The sequence below is a fragment of the Chroicocephalus ridibundus genome, unplaced genomic scaffold (genome assembly GCF_963924245.1).
Source record: "Chroicocephalus ridibundus unplaced genomic scaffold, bChrRid1.1 SCAFFOLD_26, whole genome shotgun sequence".
NCBI classification, from domain to species: Eukaryota; Metazoa; Chordata; class Aves; order Charadriiformes; family Laridae; genus Chroicocephalus; species Chroicocephalus ridibundus.
Window position 1 is genome coordinate 2,960,700 of NW_026961775.1, and position 13,855 is coordinate 2,974,554.

A 13,855-nucleotide genomic window follows, 5' to 3' on the forward strand; every position below is an offset into this window, starting at 1 on the left:
TGGATCATGTCTTGTACACTTTCTTGGCTCTCTCCCCCTATTAAGATGTCGTCAATATATTGGTATACTGTACATCCCTGTGAAACAGGAATCTCTGATAGCACTTTAGCTAAAGCATTATGAGCAATGGTGGGGGAATGTTTGTATCCTTGTGGAAGTCGGTTAAAGGTATATTGGACTCCTTTCCACGTGAATGCAAACTGCGCTTTGTCTTGCTCAAGGAGGGGAATCATAAAAAACATGTCTTTTACATCTAAGGCAGCCATCCAAGGATGGGCAGCTCCTTTTATCATTGTCACAATTTCCGCGATACTCGGAACCGCAGCGGTCAGGGGTGCAGTGTTGGCGTTTACCTAATCTACTGTGAAACGCCATTGCCCGGTTGGTTTCTTTACTGGCCACACCGGTGAATTATAAGGCGAGTGAGTCCTCTTAATGATGTTTCTTTTTTCTAAATCTGATACCACCCCGTCTGCTCCTGCAAGTGCAGCTGCAGGCAGTGGGTACTGTCGGACGTTGGTAATTTTAGAGGGAGGCAAAGGTATAGATGTTTCTAATAGGCCCAGTTTAACTGTGTCTAATCCTTTTTTGCGTCCTGCAAAACTCCACACAGTTCCATCTGGGAATTTCCACATTCGCCCACGCAGCACGTCAAATCCTAGGAGGTTAGAATGTGAGGCACCCACTAACATTTCTGCCCTAGTCATTCGCTGCTCTCCCGGCAACCAGAGGTTAATTTTTGCAGTGGGGCATGTTTTTACCACACCATCAATTCCTGTGAAGTTGACTCTGCGTCGGGTGGGATTTATACCTAGAAGTTGTGCTGTTTCGTTAGTGATTGCAGACATTTGGGCTCCGGTATCGATAATAAAATTTACCAATATCTTCCGGGGTCCAACAGGAATGACAATAACGGGTTCGGAGTCTTTATGAGAGAGCCATTGAATTGCTAGTACCTGCCGGACAGGGTGGCTCACTGCCCTCCCCGGGGATAGGAGTTTTTTGGCTGGGACTCTGTCAAATCAATCAAGTTACGTTCCGGTGCAGAAGGCACAATTTTCTCACGACTTGGGGATTCTCTGGTTAGACTTTTCTCCCCAGCCGCATTATTCTTTCTAGTTAGAGATTGGACTAGTGTACGGAGATCTCCTGTAGGGACACCGTGCAAGAATTGTCGGGGCACCCCTAATTGTAGGGCTTTACGCCACAACTCATTCCTGTCCTTATCAGGCTTAAACCTTTCCTCCGATTTAGGGTTTTTAGTGTGGGTTCGGACTTGGCGAACCTTTCGGGGGTGTTCGGAGGATTTTTCACTAGTTAGGCTGGCCCAGCCCATTCGACGCCCATATTGATCTATTTCCTGTACATATTCATTCCAGGTGGGCATGTAGTGACGACGGCCCCGCCCATGAGCACCCCGAGCCTCTCGTATACGATCTTGAGTACGAACAAGGAACGGTTTCAGGCAATCGGGAAGACCACGGATGAGAGGGGCTAATCGATCGGGGTCGATAGGGGCTGACATTGGGGATTTCCGAAATTCCTCTCTGTCATACATGGCTTGCAGACAAGCTGCTTTCCGTACAGCCGCAAACAGATCAGAGTAGCCTGTAGCTCTAATCTCTAACGGCTCCCCCCTCTCTCGCGGATCCATACCCCCTGCCCAATAGGCTGCTCGAGCAGTTAGGGAATAATTATGATCCCCAGGCATAGTGGTTAAAAACACTCCTGGTCCCCAAGAGTCTCCTGCTTCTTCCTCACTCAGCATAATTCTGTCCCCCCCTTCAGAAGAAACTCGCCACACGTACTCAACAGCTGACTCTTCTGGTCGCCTCGAATATTTCTCCCTTATTTTTGTTAACTCGGTTGGTGTCCATGGAACGGTACGCACAGTGGTGTGAATTTCATCATCATCATCAACCGCAGTTTCAGTTTTAACCAGAGGACGTAAAGGAAAAACTTGGGATTTCAAAGTAAAAGTCCTTTCCTCCTCATCTTCTTCGTCATCCTCACTATTAGACAAAAAATCTCCGGTCTGGGTTCCGGAATTTGGATAACACATTAACTTACGAATCTGTTGGACCTGGGTCGAGGGCTGCATTTTATCTAAGAGCCCAGTCACCCTTTCTAATAATATTTTAAGTTGAGAATTCTGGTTTCCTAAATATTCATTCTCACTTACAAGCTTATCAACTTGAGTTCTTAATTTTTCTCCTGTCTCCTTTTGCAAGGCTAATGATGACTTCAGCACCTCATTCTCCGATTTCAGGGTTGCATATTCTACAGCTGAAATCAGATTAGGAGCAGGGGTTTCTCTAGCTTCTTGTTGTGCACAAGATAAACAGGCGCCTAACACAGCACAAATCACACCCTTGCCTTTTCCCGCTCTGAGCTTCTGTGAAACCCGACACTCTTCAATACGTTCCACCACTTTCTCTTCATCCTTCCAAAATTTTTGGGCCCACTCCTTCCCAGCCTGGGAAGGGGCACAATCGTATTTTTGCAGCAGTTTATCCATGGCAATCCTGCCGACTACGCCAAATTCTGTTGCGTGAAACGGGGCCAAGCGGTTTTGGCAGAAGATAAACCCCCTTGCGTTCTAACACTCCTCACCGAGGTGGGAGGCTAGGTGCGGCTAGGTTTAAATTCTGAGTGATGCCCAATTCAGCACTATCAGTCCAATCGCGTTTAATGTGTATTAAACTATTATGATTTGGATACACTAATAGTGGACTGCACCTTCAGTCTAGTCGTACTCCTGAACTAGCACGGCCTCTCTCAAGTTTTGGTCGCGTTCAGTGAGAAAGCGAAACGGCTAGCTACTTAAACAGTGCAGTTTATTTAAACAACAGATATACAGGTTCTTTTGGATTGCCGGTGATAAATACACTGTCTGCAAAGCACGTGCAAATAAAGATATTGCTAAGTATACAAACGCGCGACAAAATTATAAACGATACAGCCTGGCTATAAATGTAGGGTAGAGATTCTCTAGAGAAATTTCTGTCCCCGAGAAAGCGCTCGGTGTAATCGAAGTCTTACCCAAAGGCGTCCCTATGGGGGGGAAGAGAGGCTCAGCCCGTCGACTGATCCCAGAAAACAGCAGTGGAATTCTTCGCGATGGTGTCTTCCCTGACATCCCCTCTCTCTTGGGCTATTTTTATATTATTTTTTTATCTTCAAAGTGGAGTTTGAGTGACTTTAGTCATACGTACTTTTATTATGATTAATGTATTCAAGGAGGAGTGTTCACACCTCGGGGGCGGACAGCCTCCGGGATGGAGGTGTGTTTTGGTACATTGTGGTGAGCAAAGTTCGCACAAAAGGACAGCATTTCATCAACATTTGATGAAATGTTGGCTCGGGTAGCGTGTAGGCCGCTTATCAGTTCCGTAGTACCATCTCGTCCCCATATCTGCTATTCGTCACAAGGGAAGGCCACGGAACAAGCGTGTTCCGTTCCATCCCTCGTGTAGTTTCGCAAACAACCTTGTACAGGGAATCACAGATGTTGCATTCTTCGTGTGCTAGCTGCGGCTGTATTCTACCTCAGAAGCCTCTTGATTTTATGACTTTCCTTAATGTGTGAACAATGCTGTATTTTTGTATTCTTGGCCAATTTAGTAATTATTCCACAGTGATAGACAAAGGAAAAGACAGAAAAAAAGACAGAGAGAAAGAGATCACCAGTCCTGATTCCAGCGTCTTTTTCAGGGAATCTTCCCAGGCATAATCTTCTTCTTTCTTGGGTAGAATCTTCCCAGGCACTATCTTCTTCTTTTGTTTCTTCTTTGTTTCCCCCTAGGGGCACTTATTTTCCCCTTTTATGTTTGCTGAATTAGCATGGTCCACCTCCCTTGTCGAGGACAGCCTCCTCTCAGGTTTCTCCCTTCTCCCAGGTGACGTGTAGAATGATTTGGGTGGAGAGACGAGTGCCATAGTCATACATGTTTAGCATGATCTCTATAATCTTCATTAGCATATGCAGGGTTGTGCGCTTTCATATGCATTTCGCAGATAATGAATCAAAGGTCACTTATCGGACACAATGGCCTCGAGAACTGAGAACTAGCAAGCACATCACACGAGTGGCAGAACTGTCCTGTCTTCACAAGACAGTTCTCCCACACTTTAAAGCGCCAGAAGTGTTAGCCTTATCAGTTCTTTAAAGGCCAAGCCTGCATTTTTTATTTCCTTGCGAGTGTTTGAGGCATTCCATTGAAGGTTTGTAGGGCCTTCTGCCCCTCGTCAGGAAATTTACAGTCTGTCTCTTACACACCCCAAGGGGTGCTCCTCTAAGAAGGCGTCACTGCCAACAGCCGGCTGAAGTGCCTCTACACGAATGCACGCAGCATGGGCAACAAACAGGAGGAGTTGGAAGCTACCGTGCTGCTGGAAAGCTACGACATAGTGGTCATTACTGAAATCTGGTGGGATGAACCCTATGACTGGAATGTGGCTATCGATGGCTACAGGCTGTTCAGAAGGGACAGGCGAGGAAGGAGGGGGGGAGGTGTTGCCCTCTATGTTAAGGAATGGCTAGAGTGTGAAGAGATGTCCCTAAAGAACAGCCAAGAAGAAGTTGAGAGCTTATGGGTAGGAATTAGAGGCCGAGGCAACAAGGGCAACCTTGTGGTTGGTGTCTACTACAGGCTGCCTGATCAAGGGGAACCTACTGATGAAGCCTTCTTCCTCCAGCTACAGGAGGCATTGTGCTCGAAGGCTCTCGTCCTGCTGGGGGATTTCAACCACCCCAACATCTGCTGGAAAATAACACGGCAAGCTGTAGATGATCCAGGAGTTTCCTGCAGTGCCTTGATGATAACTTCCTAAGACACGAAACAGACAGCCCTACCAGAGGGGATGCCATGCTGGACCTCATAGTCACCAATGCCAGTGAGCTCATCAGGGATGTCAAGGTTGGAGGCAGCCTGGGCTGCAGTGACCACGCACTGGTGGAGTTCACGGTCCTGAGGGATACGTGTCAGACGAGGAGCCTAGTCAGGACCCTGAATTTTAGGAAAGCAAACCTCCGGCTCTTCAAGGAGTTAGTCAATAGGACCCCCTGGGAAATGGTCCTCAGGGACACGGGGGCAGAACAGAGCTGGCAGATCTTCAAGGATGCTTTCCATAGAGCACAAGAGCTCTCGATGCCCAGGTGTAAGAAATCAAGCAAGACAGGCAAGAGACCAGCATGGCTGAGTTGGGACCTGCTGGTCAAACTAAAAGGCAAGAAGGAACTGCACAGGCAATTCAAGCAGGATTAGGTATCCTGGGAAGAGTATAGGGATGCTGCCCAGGTATGTAGGGATGAGGTCAGGAAGGCCAAGGCGTGGCTGGAGCTGAACTTGGCAAGGGATGCTAAGAATAACAAGAAGGGCTTCTACAGGTATGTCAACCAGAAAAGGAAGGTCAAAGAAAGCATGCCCTCCCTGATGACTGAGAATGGCAAACTGGTAACAACAGACAAGGAGAAGGCTGAGGTTCTCAACAACTTTTTCACCTTGGTCTTCACTGCCAGGCTCTCTCCTCATGCCTCCCAAGTTGAAGAATTTCAAGATGGGGATCTGGGGGACAAAGTCCCTCCCACTGCAAGTGCAGACAAGGTTTGTGACCACCTGAGGAACCTGAATATACACAAGTCTATGGGACCTGATGAGATGCACCCCAGAGTCCTGAGGGGATTGGCTGATGTAGTTGCCAAGCCACTCTCCATGATATTTGAAAAGTCATGGCAGTCAGGTGAAGACCCTGGTGACTGGAAAAAGGGACACATTGCACCCATTTTTAAAAGGGGTAGAAAGGAGGATCCTGGGAATGACCACCCTGTCAGCCTCACCTCTGTGCCTGGGACGATCATGGAACAGATCCTCCTAGAAGCTATGCTAAGGCACATGGAGGACAGGGAGGGGATTCGAGACAGCCAGCATGGCTTCACCAGGGGCAAGTCCTGCCTGACCAACCTGGTGGCTTTCTACAGTGGAGTGACTGCATCAGTGGACAAGGGGAGAGCTACGGCTATCATCTATCTGGACTTCTGCAAGGCCTTTGACACGGTCTCTCCCCAACATCCTTCTCTCTAAGTTGGAGAGATACGGATTTGATGGGTGGACTGCTCGGTGGATAAGGAACTGGCTGGATGGGCGCAGCCAGAGGGTGGTGGTCAATGGCTCAATGTCCAGATGGAGAGGGGTGACAAGTGGTGTCCCTCGGGGATCCATACTGGGACCGGTGCTGTTCAACATCTTCACCAATGACATAGACAGTGGGATCAAGTGCACCCTCAGCAAGTTTGCTGACGACACTAAGCTGAGTGGTGCGGTCGATGTGCCAGAGGGACAAGATGTCATCCAGAGGGACCTGGACGAGCTAGAGAGGTGGGCCCGAGCAAACCTTATGAAGTTCAACAAGGCCAAGTGCAAGGTCCTACACTTGGGTCGGGACAACCCTTGTTATCAGTACAGGCTGGGGAATCATAGAATCATAGAATTGTTAGGGTTGGAAGGGACTTTAAAGATCATCTAGTTCCAACCCCCCTGACATGGGCAAGGACATCTCCCACTAGATCAGGTTGCTCAGAGCCCCGTCCAGCCTGGCCTTAAAAACTTCCAGGGATGGGGCTTCCACCACCTCTCTGGGCAACCTGTTCCAGTGTCTCACCACCCTCATGGTGAAGAACTTCTTCCTAATGTCCAATCTGAATTGACCCATCTCTAGTTTTAATCCATTCCCTCTAGTCCTACCATTACCCAACATCCTAAAAAGTCTGTGAAAGGACCTTTTTAGGACTAAAAAGTCCTAAAAAGGGATGATGTGATAGAGAGCAGCCCTGTGGAAAAGGACTTGGGGGTACTGGTGGATGAAAAGCTGAACATGAGCCAACGATGTGTGCTTGCAGCCCAGAAGGCAAATCGCATCCTGGGCTGCATCAAAAGAAGTGTGGCCGGCAGATCCAGAGAGGTGATTCTCCCCCTCTACTCTGCTCTCATGAGACCCCACCTGGAGTACTATGTCTAGCTCTGGAGTCCTCAGCACAAGAAGGACATGGACCTGTTGGAGCGGGTCCAGAGGAGGGCCACGAAGATGATCCGAGGGCTGGAGCACCTATGCCACGAGGACAGGCTGAGAGAGTTGGGGTTGTTCAGCCTGGAGAAGAGAAGGCTCCACGGACACCTTATAGTGGCCTTCCAGTACCTGAATGGGGCCCATAAGAAAGCTGTGGAGGGGCTGTTTGCGAGGGCATGTAGGGATAAGACAAGGGGCAATGGCTTTAAACTAGAGCAGGGCAGGTTTAGCTTAGCCATGAGGAAGAAGTTCTTTACTGTGAGGGTGGTGAGACACTGGCCCATGTTGCCCAGAGAGGTGGTGGAGGCCCCATCCCTGGAGACATTCAAGGCCAGGCTTGATGAGGCTCTGAGCAACGTGATCCAGTTGAAGATGTCCCTGCTGACTGCATGGGGGTTGGACTAGATGACCTTTAAAGGTCCCTTCCAACCTAACACATTCTATGATTCTATAAGTGATGATGGCCCATACATATTAATTCCAGTTGGTCCTCGAAGACTATTAGTAAAGTTTTTAATAGATACGGGAGCACAAATTTCGATATTAACACAAGATGCCAAGGAGCTGGGCGTGCGAGCCGGACTGCAAAGAGTTAGAATTACAGGTGTGAACGTGGTAACTCATGTATGTCAAACTGCTAAGATTAGTTTATGGCTCCCGGGCGAGAAGCGCATGTCGTCTACTTGCTTTGAAATTAAAGTTCATCATGAAAATATTTTATGTTTTGATATTTTAAACGGCTGAACCTGATGCCTGCCAGGCAGCAGTGTGTGGTCCTTTGGCTCAAACACCGACCTTAACCCGTGCAGAAACCAGGAAGCTGCAGGCTACTCTTATGAGTGAAGTTAATCACTCCGTCCACGACACAAGGCTACCCTTGAGCTTGACATTCCCCACCAGCCCCTCCTTGTTGGTAAGGACAAGGTCCAGCATAGTTCCTCTCTTCATTGGCTCCTCTACCATTTGAAGAAGAAAGTTGTCATCGACACATTCCAAGAACTTCCTGGATTTCTTGTGCCCCGCTGTGTTATCCTTCCAACAGATATCAGGGTGGTTAAAGTCTCCCACGAGGACCAGGGTCTGTGAACGTGATGCTGCTCCTATCTGTCTATGGAGGGCCTCATCCACTCCGTCGTCCTGGTCAGCAGACCCCTGCTGTAATGTCCCCTGCCCCTGTGTTCCCTTTAATCTTGACCCATAAGCTCTCCATTGGGTCTTCATCCATCCCCAGGTGGAGCTCCATGCACTCCAGCTGGTCATTGACATAGAGGGCAACACCCCCTCCTTGTCTTCCCAGCCTGTCCTTCCTGAAGAGTCTGTATCCCTCCATTTCAACACTCCAATCATAAGAGCCATCCCACCATGTCTCTGTGATGCCAATAAGATCATAGCCCTGGAGGCATGTGCACATCTCTAACTCCTCTTGCTTGTTTCCCATGCTGCGTGCATTTGCATAAATGCACTTCATCTGGGCGCCTGATGAAGCTGACCTACTAGCTGGAGTGGCTGCATTTCCTTCATGCTGCTCTTCAGGTAGTCTTCCTTTGGGGTGTTTTATCTGTGACTCCCCAGTTCCTATTGCCTCAGGAGCACCTGCCTCGTCCCCATAAGACTTCAAGTGTGCTGCAGCATACCCAGCATATCTTGGAGCAACAGATTGAGGGCATTCACTAATGACACATCCCTCAGATGAGCAAGCCAGGTAATATCCCCCTCCCCCAACAAGCCTAGTTTAAAGCTTGGTCAATGAGACCTGCTAGCTCATGAGCAAACACCCTCTTCCCCCTTGCAGAAAGATGAGCCCCATCCGATGCCAACAAGCCTGGTGCCATGTAGGCCATCCCATTGTCGAAAACCCAAAATTGTGGCGGTGACACCAGCCACGGAGCCATGTATTGACAGACTGCACACGTCTGTTTCTTTCAGAGTCACTGCTTGTAACTGGGAGAACAGAAGAAAAGATAACCTGCACCCCAGATTCCCTTATTAACCTTCCCAAGGCCCTGAAGTCTCTTTTGATTTCTCTTGGGCTATGTATTGCCACCTCATTGCCACCCATGTGAAAGAGCAACAGTGGGTAGTAGTCCGAGGGCCGAACCAGGCTGGGAAGTTTCCTGGTGATGTTCCTGACCCGGGCCCCAGGGAGGCAGCATACTTCCCTAAGAAGTGGGTCTGCCCAGCATATTGGACCCTCTGTTCCCTTCAGAAGGGAGTCACCTACTACTATAACCTGCCTCTTCTTCCTTGTGGAGGTGGTTTTTAAATTGGGGGATAGGCCTTACTGGTCCTGGCAGCTCTTCTGGTGTAGCCATACCATCTTCCATATCATCCATGGGCTGGCCTACCTCCTTGAGAGCCTCATACCTATTATACAGAGGCACCTGGTTAGGGGATGTAGGTAAGGAGGGGGGTTGCCTGCCATCCCTAGTACAGACTAGCCTCCATTCACAGTTCTCCTTTTGGCCACTGCCTTCGGTCTGGCAGGGGGAAGGTACCAGATCTCCTTCAGCTTGGGGTTTTTTTGGTGGCTTTTCTGTTTTTTTTCTCAGGGAGTTCAGAGCCTGATTCCACCAATCTATTTCTTTCTCACTCTCCCTGATGCTCCACAGCCTTTCTACTTCCTCTTTTAGCTCTGCTACTAGGCTGAGTAGATCATCCACCTGGTTGCACCTCACACAGCTGTCAGTTCTTCTACCATCCACTAGCTGTGAGAGGTTAAGGCACTCCCTGCAGCCAGAGACCTGGGTGGATGCATGCTTCCATGGCAGCTCTGTTTGTATGGCTACATCTGCTCTGGCAAGTGCAGAAGGCACAGGAAGCTGTGTCTTTCGGGTAGAGACCATGACTGAACTCCCCTCTTGAGCTTTCCATGCCCTTCTCGCACGGCCTTCTGCATGAACTGCTTTGCAAACTTCCTGGCTCTGCTGCTGACGTGCCAGCACCAGAGTGGTTTGTCTCGACAAGCGACCATTGGTGTCAGTTACGCCTTGTTTAAATCTGCCACTGCTGCTGCAGGCTCTGCCCCTGCCTTGTCAGCCACCCTCGTGCGAGCTGCGGGCTCCCTGCGGGTCCCTGCCACTGCCCAGGCTTGTCCTGGTCTCAGAAAAGCCGGGGAAAAGCCCCTTTTAGCCACGATCCCCTGGCTCTGCTGCGTATGTGCCAGCAGTGGAGCTGTTTGTCTCTGCGAGTGACATGAAGATGAGCGAGATGAAGATAGGTGATTTTCTGGGACGTTGTGTTGCCTGCTGGGGCTTTGTGAAAGCTCTCTGTTCTCGCGTAGCCCAGGGCTAAGCTCATGACCATGAAGAGGGAGACTTTTTGGAGCACGGGGGACATGATAATCCAGGAGGCAGGGTTGATGAAATGGGCATTGTCGATGACAAATACGCTAAAATCTCCTCCAAGGGTCTGAAAAAAGCAGGTTGCTCTGAGGGGAATCCAGGGTTGGAAGGGACCTCTGGAGATCATCTAGTCCAACCCCCCTGCCAGAGCAGGGTCACCTTAGAGCAGGCTGCACAGGAATGCATCCAGGAGGGTTTTGAATGTCTCCAGAGACGGAGACTCCACCACCTCTCTGGGCAGCCTGTTCCAGTGCTCTGCCACCCTCAAAGTAAAGAAGTTCCTCCTCATGTTTAGGTGGAACTTCCTATGCTCAAGTTTGTGCCCATGACCTCCTGTCCTGTCCCCGGGCACCACTGAAAAGGTCCTGGCCCCATCCTCCTGACACCCACCCTTGAAGTATTTATAAGCATTGATAAGGTCCCCCCTCAGTCGTCTTTTTTCCAGACTGAAGAGACCCAAATCCCTCAGCCTTTCTTCATAAGAGAGGTGTTCCAGTCCCCTCATCATCTTGGTAGCTCTCTGCTGCACCCTCTCCAGCAGTTCCCTGTCCTTCTTGAACCGGGGAGCCCAGAACTGGACACAGTACTCCAGATGCAGCCTCACCAAGGCAGAGTAGAGGGGGAGGATGACCTCCCTCCACCTGCTGGCCACACTCTTCTTGATGCACCCCAGGATGCCATTGGCCTTCTTGGCCACGAGGGCACATTGCTGGCTCATGGTCATCCTGTTGTCCCCCAGGACTCCCAGGTGTCTTTCCACCGAGCTGCTCTCCAGCAGGTCAGCCCCCAACCTGTCCTGGTGCATGGGGTTATTCCTCCCCAGGTGCAGCACCCTACACTTGTCCTGGTTGAATTTCATAAGGTTTCTCTCCGCCCAACTCTCCAGCCTGTCCAGGTCTCTCTGTATGGCAGCACAGCCTTCTGGTGTGTCAGCCACCCCTCCCAGTTTTGTGTAATCAGCGAACTTGCTGAGGGTGCGCTCTATCCCTTCATCCAGGTCGTTGATGAATATATTGAAGAGGACTGGGCCCAGTACTGACCCCTGGGGGACACCACTCCTCACTGACCTCCAACTAGACTCTGTGCCCCTAATCACTACCCTCTGAGCTCTGTCTTTCAACCAGTTATCTATCCCCCCCACTGTCCATTCATCTAACCCCCACTTCCTAAGCTTCCCTATGAGGATGCTGTGGGAGACAATGTCAAACACCTTGCTGAAGTCAGTCAAAAGCCTTGCTTTCACACAAGTCGAGTGAAATTCCATTTTTGTTTGAGTTTTATGCATCTCGCGAGCCTTGTCCGAAATGGGAAGCTGGCCAGAAAAGCAGAGTCAGGGAGAAACATGGCTTCGGGGCTCGGCACACCTCTGCAGCACACAAGCCTGCAGAGCCCACCGCCTCTGCTGACCTCAGCACCTGGCCTCTCCCCAGCACAGCAGCAGGGAGCCACAGTGGGGACTCCACCCCGAGCATAAGGCAAAGGCCCTCTGTTGAGGGTCTCTGCAGAACTGGGGCTTGGACTGGGCTGAAGAGCTGGTTCTCTGGCTGTGGGAATCTTGGTCTGGCTGGAGCAGACCCCTCACACAGTGGCAACCTCAGCACGAGGTCAGTAACAGCCTCTCTCCAATGACACTTCCAGGGTGCTGAACAAGGCACCAGGCACTGCAGATGCAGTGTGTGACATGAACTCCTCACAGACAGGGAGCCCCCCGGGCCCAGGAATGGGAAATGTGTGCTGTGACCCCCGCGATTCCCACCCTGGAGCTGAGGCGCTCCCAGCAGCGTGCCCACACAATGTCAGACCCAGACAAGCTCAGAAGGCCTTCTCCTGGGCCAGAGGGGCCTCTGTCTCTCACCTCGACACAGAAAATGTCTTTGATGCTCTCTTCGATTGTCCATTGCAGCTTTGTCTTCAGCATGCGCTGCCTGTCGCTGCATGATTCACAGTCCTAGAGGCCCAGGGCCCTGGACATCAGCGTGTGGATGGCAGAGAAGGACTGCCTCACGTTGACCTCTAGCAGTTCCATGGCAACTACCCTGCTGTGCAAAAGCAAAAGGCACTGACATCCTCAACAGCCCGAGCCTTCTAAGACAACAGGGGTGGAAGTGCCCTTTGGGAGGAGCTCTTTAGCCACCCATCTCCAAGTGCTTCCCAGAGAAGGCCAAGCTTTTCACTCCTCATACAAGAAATGGCACAGAGGGGCAGTTGCTGCCAAGCCACCGGGAGAGCTGGGTCCAGACCCTGTGTCTCCACAGCACTGGCCCAGGTCTTGCTACATGCCCCCTGCAGAGGAACTCACGGGGCTAAGAGGCAAGGATGGAGCAAGTGGTGTGTTTTCCCTTGGGCTCCAGACCTTAGCAGTCCACCTGCCAGACCACAGGTCCTCGTGGTCCTTCTGGCAAACAGGTCCAGGGCAAGCAGGGCTTCTGAGACAGGCAGCCCTGCTGCCTCTTGGGTCCAGAGTCGGATGAAAAGCACCGAGCTTGGGCTCTTTCCTTCTATCTGTGCCTGACCCAGAGGTGAAGGAGGAAAGGTGAAAAAGCCATGGCTCAAGAAGCCACCTCCAACTCCCCAAAGCAGTAGAGGCGGGAGCAGCAGCCACCACAGCTGACCCCAACTGCCCAAAGGCTTATTCCAGACCATCTTGCTCAGTAAGAAAATCTGGGGGAAAGAAGGAGGAAGGGGAGACATTCAGAGTTATGGCATTTGTCTTCCCAAGTCACTGTCACACATGATGAATCCCTGCTTTCCTGGAAATGGCTAGATGCCTGCCTGCCCATGGGAAACGGTGAATGAATGCCGGATTTTGCTTTGCGCGTATGTGCAGCTTTTGCTTCCCCTATTAAGGTGTCTGTATCTCAGTGCACCAGTGTTCTCACTTTTACCCTTCCGATTCTCTTCCCCGTCCCACTGTGGGGAGCGAGTGGCTCTGTGGGGATGAGCTGCCAACCGGGGTTAACCCACAACAGGGCCCAAAGCATTTGTCAAGGCACCGAGTGATTAAAGGCATCCCGTGTGTCCTGACATTTCCATGTCTATGTCCAGATGCTGCCAAGAAAAGAGCTCTGAGGAGTACAAGGAGGAGAACCCACCGCCAAAACTCTCCATTGGTTTGGCAGAAGGAAATCTCTTTCCTGATCCCAAAGACAGGGATCAGTTTAGCCCCCAGGGTGTGAGCAGCTCCACAGTTGAAAGGAACCTTTGTACCAGGTCTGGAGCATGGTAGGGAGCAGCAGGTGCCTCACCTCACTTTCTACCCCAAAGATATCAAGCAAGCAGAGACCAAGACAGGCAACACTTCCTTAGGGCTGCTGCAGGCAACACCATCCCTGGTAAAAGCCTCTCCCTTCCCAGAGAGGCACTAAAAGTTACCAAGGGGAAGAACCTGGGGTTCAGAAGAGCAAGGCGTTCTCCACCTACCCAGCAAGGGGATGTACTCCGACCTCTTC